Source organism: Monodelphis domestica, chromosome 1, assembly GCF_027887165.1.
Source record: "Monodelphis domestica isolate mMonDom1 chromosome 1, mMonDom1.pri, whole genome shotgun sequence".
Classification (NCBI taxonomy): domain Eukaryota; kingdom Metazoa; phylum Chordata; class Mammalia; order Didelphimorphia; family Didelphidae; genus Monodelphis; species Monodelphis domestica.
In genome coordinates, this window is record NC_077227.1 from 289666197 (window position 1) to 289680256 (window position 14060).

A 14060-nucleotide genomic window follows, 5' to 3' on the forward strand; every position below is an offset into this window, starting at 1 on the left:
GGTGGGTGGATGGGAGGGAGGGAAATAATGTGATTATTGTAACCAAGGAATAATGTTCTAAATTTACTAAATAAATTAATTCAAATTTTACAAAAAGAAAAAAAAATGATTTCACTGAGAGTAAGATTTGTCCCTTGTATATTCCCCAGCATTTTGATATCCTCTCCTAGTTCTGTCCTTTCTTCTTTTGCTATATCCTTTTAAACCAGTGGTTTACTTTTAATAAATTCCCCTAATCCCCTCCCTTAATATGCTTCCCTTTCTGGCTCCTCACTTTTGTTCCCTTCTTGTTTTTTTAGGGTCTGTTAAGTTCCTTCCCCCCTCTCTTTCCCTCCCTTTTTGTACTCCCTCCACCCTAACCCCCTTAGTTTTACCTTCTCACTTTCCCTGTATTGTAAGATAGAATCAAGACCCCAATAGATCTAGATGCTCTTCCCTCTCAGAATTGATGTCACTGAGAATGAGGTTTAAGTATTACCTATTAGCACTTTCTCCCTCTCCTTATTATAAGAGTATTCTTCCCCTCCCCTTCCCATACATATCTTTGTTTGATAAAGATTATCCTATTTATTTTATTTCTTCAAGTATCTCTTGGTGCCATCTTTGATTCCCCCTCCCTTTTTCTTTTTTTGCATATCATATTATAGCTATTATTACCCTAATCTCTTCCTGTGAATGATTCGTCTAATTACTATAATAGTGAATACAGTTTTTATGTGTTTCAAATAACACTTTCCCCATAGATTAATATAAATAAATTGATCTTATTGAAGTCCTTAAAGAAGAAAGTTTGAATAAAAAACATTTTCCCTCTTATTTACCTTTCCATATTTCTCTTGATTTTTGTGTTTGGATATCAAACTTTCCACTTAGTTCTGACCTTTTCTTTACAAATACTTAGAAATCTTCTATTTTGTTGAATGCCCATAGTTTCCCTTGGAAGCATATATTCAGTTTTGATGGATAGGTGATCCTTGTTTGAAGACCCAATTCTCTTGCCTTTCTGAATATTGAAATTGAATAAGTAAACTGATGAGAAACTACTAATGATTGAGATAAAGAAGGTAAACTGAAGGGAACCCTGTTTCTTTTACAATGACTGCTGTTCTCTGGCTTTGACTTGAGAGAGCTGCTACAGGAACCTAAAAGCTGCTTATTTCTAATGGATATAGAACAGAAAAATGCTGAGGGATCCTGCCACACAGGGATGCTGGTACACAGGGAAAACTGCCCTAGATAGATACTGGAGGATACTGTGGGGTTTGCCTACTGATCCCTACTGATTGCTGATGGATCAATCAATCTATCTTTCTAATATCCTCCCTCCCTTAATAAACCCTCTCCACCCAGTTCTTCTTGAAGCCTTTGGCTCCTTCCCTCCCACTTGAATTAACTATAAAGATATTCTTTTTCTTTGCTTTTTCAAGTCAAGGGGTTTATTAGGATAACAGGATGGGAAACTGAAGTAAGAGGAATGAGGATTTCCCTAATCCAAATGAGATAAAATTGAGGGTTTGGGGAGTCACAAGTGTGACTCTTAGACAGTTAGGAAGTTGGAGGACAGTAGCCCTTTCAAAATCTTCTTTCTTCTTCTTTACAAATTCAGCCTGGCTGTCTCCTTTCTCAGATTCAACCCCAGAGAAGAACAAAGTTCAAAGTCTCCAAGTTTTCTACTGGCCAGCTCAACCCTGAAATAGGCCACCAACTCAAAAGCTTCTCCCCTGTTCAGCTTCCACTGCTCAGATACAGAGAGACACCAACCCAGTCCCAAAAGTCAAGGTTCTCTTCTCAGTGTCAACTTCAACTGCTCAGAGTCAGAGAAACCCCTAAAAACCAAGTCAGCCTCACAAAAGTCTTTCAGTGAGCTTCAAACCTTCAGGGAGAGAGAGTGTGACTTCCAGTCAGAGACAAAGTCCAAAAGCCCAGTTTCTCCTCTCAGTGTAGCCAGCAAAAGTCCCCAACTACCACTCCTGTGATCATTCCATTGGAACCCTAGTTCTTACATCTTGGTCCACCAGTCCTGCAAAACCTCTCTCTCTCTTCATGTCTCTATCACAATATCATTTTCCAAGTCTTGTGGTCCTTTAGTGTGGAAGCTGCCAGATCTTGTATAATCCTGATTGGTGCTCCTTGATATCGGAATTATCTCTTTTTGGCTTCTTGTAAAAATTTCTGCTTAGCTTGGAAGCTCTTGAATTTGGCAATTACATTCCTGGAAGCTGTCTTTTGAGGATTTAGTGTTCTATGAATTCTTTCAATGTCTATTTCCCCCCCTTGTTTAAGAACATCAGTGCAGTTTTCTTGGATACTTTCTTGTAGTATGATGTTATGATTTCTGTTTATTTCTGGCTTTTCAGGTAGACCAATGATTCTCAAATTTTATCTTCGTGCTCTGTTTTCCTGATCTTTTCAGTGAGATATTTTATGTTTTCTTCTATTTTGTCAGTCTTTTAACTTTGCTTCATTAATTCTTGCTGTTTTGCAAGATCATTGGTTTCCAAGTGCCCAATTCTGGTCCTTAAGGCCTGGTTTTCTGTTATAATATTTTGGCTTTCTGCTTTAATCTTCTGATTTTCTGCTATAATCTTTTGAATTTCTTCTTCAGTTTGGTTTATCCTGCTTTTTGTGGCTTTCAGCTGTTTCTAAAATTGGGAGTTCTTGTCCTTTAAACTGTTATTTTCTCTTTGAACTATTTCCCACTTTTCTTGCTAGAAGGTTTCCAACTTTTTGAAAAGCTCCAATTTAAATTCACCCAGAGCTTGTGGACAATTTCCATTTATTTGGAAGGTTTTGGTGCATTTATTTGTATTTCTTCTTCTATTTCCTCTGTAGCCTGGGTTTTTCCTCCATAACAATTTTCCAAGGTCCTCCCCTGTAAAGGGTGAATCTCAAATAATAAAATACCCAAGTCCACTGCCAAATTTATGGTGATTTAGTTGATATAGTATAGAAGATTTTAAGAAGAAGGAGGAAAGAAGGGACTAATACCGAGCAGGACGATAGGAGATCTAGAAAATAAGGGTTTGAGTGTGAAGGAGGAAAGAATCAGCTTGACCTCCAAAGAGGCTTAGCTAAGATGCCAGAACCTTAAATCAGCTCCAGGGCAAACTCACCATCCAACACTCCAAGATGTCAGAATGCTTAGCAAGCTGCCAGCCAGAGTCATCTCTCCAGGGAACAAGAAAGAGGCAGAAACTGATGTGCCTTATATGGACATTTTTACATCACTTTTCTGTGTCTCATCTGTACCAATGAGGACTTAACTTGACTTAGGACAGCCCAGAGGTCTGTCCTTTTTTTTGGCACATGTCTATTGAAGGCCATTTCCTCAAATAATTGAATCTTGAGTTTGATGCAGGCCTTTCAAAATCTTGTTAAACTGAGGAGGGTGGAGAATGTGGGTTTTCCAAGACCTGATTCTGTTATTCCAAGTATCTCTATTGTTATTGATTAGGAAATAGCTAAATCAGATCTTCTAAAGAATGGTCTTATTAGGGTGGAATAATTTTAAAATTCACACCCCTCTTCTTGCTTTTCTTAGTGGAGGGAGATTGTTTTTCCTGGGCACTATTTGCCATCACTGTGGATGTTTTCCCTTCCCTTTTTAGTCAGAAATCTGAGTAAGATGGGCAGGCTCTCTGTGTATGGAGTTAAGGAGCAAGGGCTTTTCCTTATCTCTTCATTGTCATTTTCTTTAATTAAATCTGTTTCTTTGATTTCTTCCTTGATCCATTTTGAAGAATTAGATCATTTAGTTTTCAATTAAATTTAAATTTTCCCTTCCATAAACCCCTGTTAATTATAATTTTTACCACATTATGATCTGAAAAAGTGGCATTTATTATTTCTGCTTTTCTGCATTTGTTTGCAATATTTCTAGGCCCTAATACATGGTTGATCTTTGGATATATACTATGTATTGCCAAGAAGTTATATACCTTTCTATTCCTATTCAGTTTTCTCCAAGATATCTATTAACTCTTAATTTTTCTACTTTCTTATTTATTTTTTGTTCAATTTATCTAGTTCTCGAAGGAGAAAGTTGAGATCCTCAATAGTATGGTCTTACTATCTATTTCCTCCTTGAGTTCCTTCAAATTTTCCTTTAGAAATCTAGATGCCATACTATTTAATGCATAAATGATTGATTTAAAGTATTGCTATTTCTTCATTGTTTATAGTACCTTTTAGCAAAATGTAATTTCCTTATTTCTTTTGATCAGATCAATTTCTACTTTGCCTTTGTCTGGTATCTTGATTGCTACTGTAGGAGTAGGATTATAAGGGGATAACAGAAAGTGCAAATTGTCTCCAAGAAGGAGGAAACGTTTAGCCATGCACCCTGAAACAGATTCTGGAATTTGAGAGGCTTGTGAGAAAAACTATTACTGCAATTGTTTCTTGCCTCTAAACTGAAGAGAAGCAGAAGCTCTGTTTTGCTATCCTTTACTCGCCTATTTGTAGAGAGTTGGAGGTTCTTGCTACTGAATAATATTGTGCAAGTGATCTAGCTTCCCTGCTGTTTAACAACTAGGTCAAGGTAATCCAAAGATTCTAGCATTTGGGCTTTGGGGTTTTGAATCCATTCTCAATAATTTTTTTGGAGACAATCTTGAGGGTTAACTGAACAACACTCTGGAAATTATGTCTAGGTAGCTAGATAGATTTTGGGCTTTCTTAGCTAAAACAGAGAGCTGGTAGGAAGTTTTGGAAGACCTGAAGAGTTCTCTTGTGAGAGAGGCATAGATGGCTGGGTTGGAGAGTTAGATCTTAGTATTAGGGACATCTTATCTTGTTTATCAATTTTCTATACTTAATCTACAAATAATCAGAAATAATAGTGTGTTTTTCTGAAGAGAGTCGCTTGGGGTTTTGTTCTCACTGGTCCAAGGAAAGTTTCCTAGGTGGATTTTCACCATTAATCCACCTTGGCCTTTACCTATCACCTTTTTCTTTTTCACTATGCCTGCTTTTTTTTTACTTCAGATGATGTGTAATAAATTCTGCTCCAGATCCAGATAGGGAGATCAGTGTTCAATTCATCCTACAGTTTTTCTTCTGGGCCAGGACCAGATTTCCCCTTGAGATGAGGGAACAGTACTCCATGCCACAGATACATGATTGTTTATTGAATTCATTTGATTCAGAAGTAGACCAAACTATCCATAATGATTTATCAAGGCCACAAAAATGAAGACAGAGTATATCACCAATCTGTATTATAAAAACTAACAGATGAAAATACATTCATAAATGTAAGAATCTGAATGATATCATGATTTTTCAAGGAATAATTCAAAGTACATAGAAAAAATGATATATAACATTTGTCACTCATATGTAGCATTTAGAAAAAGAGTGATGATCAATAATCATAGAAAAATAAAGGCCATTTCCTAATCTATAGTCCACTGGCACAAAGATAAAAATATAGAAAAGCTTTGAAAGCAACAGAAGAGTGATTGTGTCAACATTAGTCTTATTTTGTTTAACCAAATACTCCTGTGAATCAGAAAGCTATGGAAATTGAAACAAGCAATTCTCCAGTTGGACAATGCATGAACACGTGTACCAAAGTCTACATGTTCAAAATTACATAAATTATCCACCTACAGGAAACATGTTTCCCAGGAGTTACAACTCTATGAATATCAAATACCACAGAGGAAAAAGAAAATGTATATCTACAAACTGTGGAAAGATATTTAGTAATAAGTCTCAGTTGAATGTTCATCAGAATGTCCATTTGGGACAGAAGCCCTATATATGTGCTGAATGTGGTAAAAGATTCATTCAGGAGTCAAATCTTAATATCCATCAGAGAATCCACAGAGAAATGCCCTATATATGTACTAAGTGTGGGAAAGAATTCAACTGGAAGTCAATATCTCATAATCAAAAAAGAGTTCACATTGGAGAGAAGCCTTACATATGTGAAGACTGTAAAAAAGGATTCATCTGTAAATTCAGGCTTCATGATTATCAGAAAGTCCACACTGAATAAAAGCCCTTTGGATATAATGACTGTGGGATGAGTTTCAGCCAGAAGACTTTATTTCATGCTCATCAGAAAATGCACATTAAAGAAAAATACTATAAATGTGATGAATGTGGGAAAGGATTCAAATGGAAGTCACACCTTCATAAACATCTGAAAGTCCACTCTGGAGAAAAGTCCTATATATGTGATGAATGTGGGAAAGGATTCAGACAGAGGTCACACCTTCATGAACATCTGAAAGTCCACACTGGAGAGAAGTCTTATATATGTGATGAGTGTGGGAAAGGATTCAAAAGAAAGTCAACCCTTCATACACATCTGAAAGTGCACTCTGTAGAAAAGTCATATATGTGTGATGAGTGTGGGAAAGGATTCAGACAGAAGTCACACCTTGATAGACATCTGAAAGTCCACTCTGGAGAAAAGTCCTATATATGTGATAAATGTGGGAAAGGATTCAGACAGAAGTCAAACCTTCATGAACATCTGAAAATCCACACTGGAGAGAAGCCCTATATATGTGATGAGTGTGGGAAAGGATTCAAATGGAAGTCAAGCCTTCATAGACATCTGAAAGTCCATACTGGAGAAAAGCTCTACATATGTGTAGATTATGGGATCAAATTCACTCAGAAAAGATATCTTCATCAACATCAGAGAGTCCACACTGGAGAAAAGGTCTTTATATGTGATGAGTGTGGGAAAGGATTCAAATGGAAGTCAAACTTTTATAAACATCATAAAATTCACTCTAGAGAGAAGCCCTACATATGTGTAGATTAAGAGAACATATTTGCTCAAAAGAAATATCTTCATGTACATCAGAGAGTCCACACTGGAGAGAAGCCCTTTGTATATGATATGTGTGGGAAAAGATTCATTCATAATTCAAGTCTTCAGAAACATAAGAGAGTCCATATTGGAGAGAAACCATATAATTGTGATATGTATGGAAATGGATTTAGAGAAAAGTCAAAATTTAAATATCATCAGAGATTTCATATTGGATTAATCCCTATTTTATGAGTGGTAATTTATTTAGCTGGAATTCAGTAATTCACAATCAAGACTGTTCCCTCCAGATAATTCTTCTACATGTGAGGAGTATAAGAAAAAATTTAAATAAGTGTCAAAGCTTCATGACCATCAGAGAGTCTACAATGGAGATTTACTCTGCCTTTGAAGAGTTACTTAATGGGCATGTTAAAGTAGTCAGACAAAAATAAAAAATTCATGAAAATTAGAGAATTGACATTGTTAGAAAACCTCTATTTTGGGGATGAAGGCAGGTAAATGATCCAGCTGAATTTAATTCCTTGTAATAAATAGTGTCCACAATAGATAAGTTCTATATATGTAATGAATGTGATAAAGCATTAAATCAAAAGGTTATGTTCACCAGAGGTATCTGTGATAAATTTGAGAAATGTTACATGCCTCAATTTTTTCTTCTTTATGTAAGAGTTCCCTTAAAATGATAAAGTCTTTAAATATAACACTTATGAATAGAGTTGTATTCAAAACAAAATAGAAACCTAAAAAAATGTTTCCAATTCATTAATCAAGAAATCCTTTAAGGCATTTTCCATACAAATAGTTCAGACAAATAAATCCATATTTCAAAAAATTGATTCTTCTAACTCGTTGCTCTTGAAATAAGCACATGAATTTTATATTAAACTGATACAAAATGCCCTGAGAAGACACTATACTCTCTAATGTACATAGTGTTAAAGAACATAAAGTTAATTTAAACCAATGGATAAATTCACATAGCTGCAATAGAGTTCATTTTACTATCTTGAGAGTGATGGGGACAGCGAGACTATGTCATTTCTGTTAGACATTTGCTTTCTTTGCTAATGATCTCTGCCATTATGTCCTTCTCCGCAACCATAACCTCTTTCCGAATTCCTAACTTTTTCTTCTGGTTATCACAAGCATTTTTGGAACTGTTTCAAATAACATTTTAGCAATGGTTTTGATTTGCTCATTAACTTATTAAGAAACCTAGTAAATTCTGCCTTTCATATGAGGTTAGCTTTTTAAAATTTTTCTTCTATGCCTACATTTTGTGGAGTTTCTAAAATAAAATATATACAATTAAAAAAAATAAAAATAAATTCTGTTCCAGCCATTTACCTTGAGTCTGTGTGTTACCCTGGTTCAAATGTGTTTTTTTTCTAAATAGCATATAGTAGGATTCTGTTTTTTAATCCATTATGCTATCTGCTTCTATTTTATGTGTTCATCCCATTTACATTAAGCATTATGATTACTGTGTATTGCCCTCCATCATCATATTATCCCCTTTAGATCCTGTTCTATTCCCTTTCACTCTGTTCCCCCTCACCAATGTTTTGCTTTTTGTCAACCACCACTTCCCCATCTATTCAATTACCACCCTCCTTCCCTAGTCTTGTTCCCCTTCTGCTTCTCTGTATAGTAAGATAGAATTCTATACCTCATTGAGTATATGCGTTTTTCCTTCTCTGAGCCAGTTACAATAAGAGTAAAGTTTAAGCATTGCCCATCACCACCTTTATCTTCCCCTCTCTGTACTGATTTTTCTTGCCTCTTTATATTATATAATTTACTCCATTCTATCTCTCCCTTCCCTTTTTTTCAGTGCAACCCTCTCTTTCAGCCCTTGATTGATTTTTTACATTATTCATATGCATATGTATCATATCATAAGTATATATCATTCCATATCATCACATTTACATATATATCATATATCAACATATATATTATATTATTATCATCAGCTTACTTTACCCTCTTTCTAAGTAAATTCCTTCTATCTACCAAGAATAATTTTTGAAACTTACAAAGATCCTCTTTTCATGTCGACATATAAATATATTTACCTTAGTGAGTCCCTTAAATGTTCTCTTTCTTATTTACCTTTCTAAGCTTCTTTTGTGTCTTGGATTTGACCTTCAAATTTTTTGGCGTAGGTTTGAATCTTCTATCTTCTTAAATGACCATTTTTTCCCCCTGAAAGAATATATTCAATTTTGCTGGATCGGTGACTCTCAGTTGTAAACCCAAATCATTTGCCTTGCTGAGTATCATATTCCATGCCTTGTGATCCTTTAATGTAGAGGCTGCTAGGTCCTGTGATCCTGATTGTAGCTCCATGGTATTTGATTGGCTTCTTCCTGACTTTTTGAAATTTTTTTTCCCTTGACTTGATGGCTCTTGAATTTAGTTATTATATTCCTGGGAGTTGTTAGTTGAGGATTTCTTTCTGGAGGAAATCTGTGAATTCTTTCAATTTCAATTTTATTTTCTTGTTTGAAGCTCTCTGGGCAGTTATCTTTGGTAGTTTCTTGTAATACGATATCCAAGGCTTTTTCATTATCATGGCTTTCATATAGTCCACTAATTCTCAGATTATCTCTACTTGATCTATTTTTTTAGTCAGTTGTTCTTCAATATTATATTTCATGTTTTCCTCTGTTGTTTTCATTCCTTTGATTCTGCTTTATTGTTTCTTGATTTCTCATGAAACCATTACTTTCTAGATGGAAAGTTTTGATTTTCAAGGCCTGATTTTCCTCTGTCAGTTTTTGGTTCTCCTTTTTCAATTGGTTCATTTCTTCTTTCATCACTTTTATTTTTTCTTTCATTACTTTCCTTTCTTCTTGTATCACCTGCCTTTCTTCTTGTATCACCTTCCTTTCTTCTTACATCACTTTCATTTCTCTTCTCCACTTTTTTGCTTCCTTTCTAACTTGGTTTTTGAAGTCTTTTTTGAGCTTGAAACTTTCAGACTCTATGTACATTCCATATTTTTCTTTTGGACTTTGTGTGTTTCCTTTGTTTAACTCACCCCTTCTATGTCTGCACCTTGCTCGTTGTCTCCATAATAAGTCTTTAGAGTTCGGTACTTTTTTGGTTGTTTGCTCATTTTGGGGTACCCTCTTAAACTTCAGTCCTTCCTTGATGCTGTTTTCAGCTTATTTTCTGCATTGTTACTAGTTTACCAGGTGGTCTGAGGCCTGAGAGTTCTGGTGGCCCCCTTTCCATGCCATATCAGTTGACCCTTGAGATGTTGTTAACTTAAAGACTTTCTTCAGGCTTGGGTGTAAGCTTTTGATCTCACCCTGTACTTGACCAGGTCAGGTGCTGATCAAATTCTATCCCCCAGGTTTAGGTTCATTTTTTTTTTATTTCAAGGTGTTCTTGATTCAATCAGGCACACCCTTGATTGCTCTGTCCTGGAGTTCTACCCTTAATTTTGAGCAAAAAGAACCATGGGAGGTTCCCCTGGAGAATTGTGTTGTCACTTCAAATCCTGGATTATGTCCTCATCCCAAACCCAGATTGGAATTCTTGGCTTCACTCTGGGCCTGCCTGGATTTGCCCCCTTCAGAATAGATTGCCCTGGGCTGGGACTCCAGACTTCTAAACAGGTTTGAAATTTCAAGGAGTGTAAATTGACTTGGAGTACTACTTGCAGGATCTTAGGGTCTGCCTGTTAGGTAGTTCTTAAGTTTGGAACCTGTGAGAGCAGATATGTGGGGGTGGGGGTGGGGGGTGGGGCTTTCTCTTGGTTTCCTCTTCATTGGCTGCTGTGCCTCCTGCTAGATCTGCTCCCCTCTTTCCCCACTTCCCCAGATAGTCTCTGCCTACCTTTTAGGTTTCTCCTCTTTTGAGAGTTGTTTCACTCTGTCTCTTTGTTGATTCCTTTACTCCTGTAATTGTTTTGTGGTGACATTTTACTCTTAACTGGAGAGGGTTTTCATGGTGAAATGATGCTGCTCTCTAGTTACTCCTCCATCTTCCACTTACCCATTCTGAATTGATTTTTGTATAGGATGTAAAATGTAGATCTATACCTGACTTTTCCCATACTGTTTTCTAATTTTCCCAGTAGTTTTTGTCAAATAATAATTCTTGTCCCAACAGGTTTATTGAACACTAGCTTGCTGAGGTTATTTACCCAGCCTATTCCGTTGATTCACTCATATCTCTAAGCCAATGCCATATAGTTTTTTTTTTGTTTTTGTTTGTTTGTTTTTTTACAAATGATTAATACATTTTATTAATTCCAGGGCCAAAAAAGACCAGCATTTGGTCAGCTAAAGGCAAAAGGCACCTTGTTTTAAATATGAAATACACCACTGTAGGGCTGTTGTGTTTCAGCCACAAGAGCTGGGAAGGGGAAGGAATTTCTTTGGAATGAGACAATCTTCAAAGTGTTTTTTTTTATTTTAAACATTATTTTATTTGGTCATTTCCAAACATTATTCACTGGAAACAAAGATCATTTTCTTTTCCTCCCCTCCCCCCCTCCCACCACCTTTCCCTCTCCCATAGCAGACCCACGATTCCACTGGTTATCACATTCAAAGTGTTTTTTTTAAGAAAGAAAAAGGATTCTTTATACAGTGTTTAGAAAGAAGGCAAGAACTGAGGACATACACTTCCAAATAGCAACTAATGATGGCTTTTCCCTTGGGATTAATGGAGTTGGTCATATCAGAGGTAAATAAAATGGGAAGAAACAACCTTCTATGACTTCACCTTTATAAATTCTATTAAACTTAATTTATCCAGCCACCATTGTCACATACATTCTTCATCACCCTTTCAGACACGGGAACTATTATTTGGTGACATTATAGGGGGTGTTATGGTCAGCAACCAAAATCTACACTGTTATGAGGTACAGAACAGAGAGGAGGCAACAGGGGAGTAACTGATCTCCCCATCTGGCACACTTAGAGGTCTATAAATGACAAATGAGGTCTTATGTCAATGGCTTTTCAATTACTATCACATTCCTGCATGAAAGGTAATTGTCCCCAAGAGATCCTATAGAATTAATATATAAATTATAAATTTTTGAATAATAATAATCCTTCTTCCTCTTCCCCACACTTCCACAAAAATGTATATCCCTCTTCCCCTAATACACCCTCCTAACTAACTACTGTTTATAAAACTCCCACTTGAATGGTGAAAACCAAAGACCCACTGAAACAATCTCCCTTCAATACTTATATCCCTTCTTGTTCCTCACCAACCCCTCCCCACTGCCCAACATTTAAAAGCTTGGACTCTTGCACTGAAGTTGGTCAGCAATGGTGTGGTCTTGCTTGGCCTGCAGTCATTTGATATGTATGTGATCTTGGGCAAGTCCCTTATATATTGTGCTTCTCAGAAGCCCCACATGTTGCTTTGGAGAAGGCAGCCAGGATGTAGGCAAACACTACATCTGTGGACTGAGAAGTGTCCACGGCCAAATGGATCCCTCAATTACTGTAGTACTTCACCGGAGGGGCGGGGGGGGGGGAGCGAGGGGGGTGTGTGTCTGAGAGTGATACACCTCCAGGCGGGTTTTCAAAGCAGTTTCATTATCATCTGAACGGTGAATCAAGGATTCTCCAGTCACATCATCCTTCATGCACTGCTTAGGGGAACTGAACTCCTCATGGTAAGAGTGGCCACTTGCATCATGAATCAGCCTTCCTGTGATTCTCCGGATGAGTAGAGAGTCGGCAATGCTGAATCCAATGACTGAATCTAGCTTTTCATTCCATATGTCCTTTGAGTTCATCAAGCATTTCTGCCTGTTTCACAGTCTGAGAAAACCATTCTTGCATGGAGGGCTGTCTAAATTCTTCTAGATGAGTTCTATGACCCTATCATTGCTAACCAGTTTTCCAGCATCCATTTTCTTTTTGAGTCTCTGGCTCAGCTCTGAGTCAGAAGCTACCATGGTCCTCAGCATGTCCCCTGTAGCCAAATGGCAAACACAGTAACTTTCCACCAGCTTGGGAGCCTGCATGCCCTTGCCCACCTTGGGAGGCCCCCAACATCACCGTATGGATGCCCCTGGGGTGGGGGTCTCCTTCAGCTTCAGTGCCATGGCCACACTGGGCGCCATTGTCCCTCACTCGCTGCTGCCTCCACCCTCCCATATAGTTTTAATGATCACTGCTTTAGAGTATATTTTGAGATCTGGTAAAGCTAGGCCTCCATTATTCAAAAAATTATAATTATTTCCCTTGATATTATTGATCTTTTGTTCATCCAATGATTTCTAATTCTATAAAAAGTGCTTTGATAGGAATGACACTAAATAAGTAGATTAATTTGGGTCAGATTGTCATTTTTATTATATTAGCTCATCCTAACCATTACTCATTTTCCAATGGTTTAGATCTAGTTTTGTGTGCAAAGTGTTTTGTAATTATGTTTATATAATTCTTGTGTTTGAATTAGCAGATAGATACTTAAGTGTTTTATATTATCTTGTGAATTTTAAAACTACTCCACCCTACTCAGACCATACTTTAGAAGATTTGATTTGCTATTTCCTGATTTGTAACAATGGAGAAATTTGGTCTAACAGAATCAGGTCTTTGGAACTCTACATTGCTCCACCCTATTTAGTTTAACAATGTCAGGAATGTCTGCACCCATACTCAAGGATTAAGTATCTAAGAAGATGGCCTTCAACAGACATGTGCAGAAATAGCTGACAGAACCCTGGGCTGTCCTAAGTTAAGATAAGCTATCATTGGTACAGATGAGATGCAGGAAAGTGATGTAAAAAGATGACAGACATATTTCTTCAGTATAATCCATTTTACAAAGATGTTGAAAACTTGCCATAGGCTGTGAGAAAAATAAAATAATTGGTCATGTCAACAAAACCTGGGGGCGCAATGCAGCACATTGGCCATCTCAGGATCCTGAATGGGACTATAACAACTCTGAGTATCTTTTACAACTATACTGTTGTAGAGAGGCCATATTAACAGCAATGAGAGAGTGTGCACACAGTCCTGATAAGTGGACAGAATTTGAAAAAATTAAGCAAAATGAGGAAGAGACACCCTCCAGATTCATGGAGAGAATAATCGAGTTTGAGGGTAGATACCTGGATTTTGACTTATCAAAAGAAAATAGCATAAGACAAGTTAGAAGGCACTTTGTGAATAACTCTTGTGAAGTGATTAGGGATTAATTTAGAACACATTGCCCAAGATAGCCAGAGATGGACCTTGAAGAATTGAAGCAAACAGCTCTATATGTT

General features: G+C 36.8%; 1 pseudogene; it reads right to left on the reverse strand.

Annotated features, from left to right (window-relative positions):
- Window positions 1-11882: 11882 nt before the first annotated feature.
- LOC100616888 (adenylate kinase 2, mitochondrial-like) lies at window positions 11883-12855 on the reverse strand (annotated as a pseudogene).
- Window positions 12856-14060: the final 1205 nt, after the last annotated feature.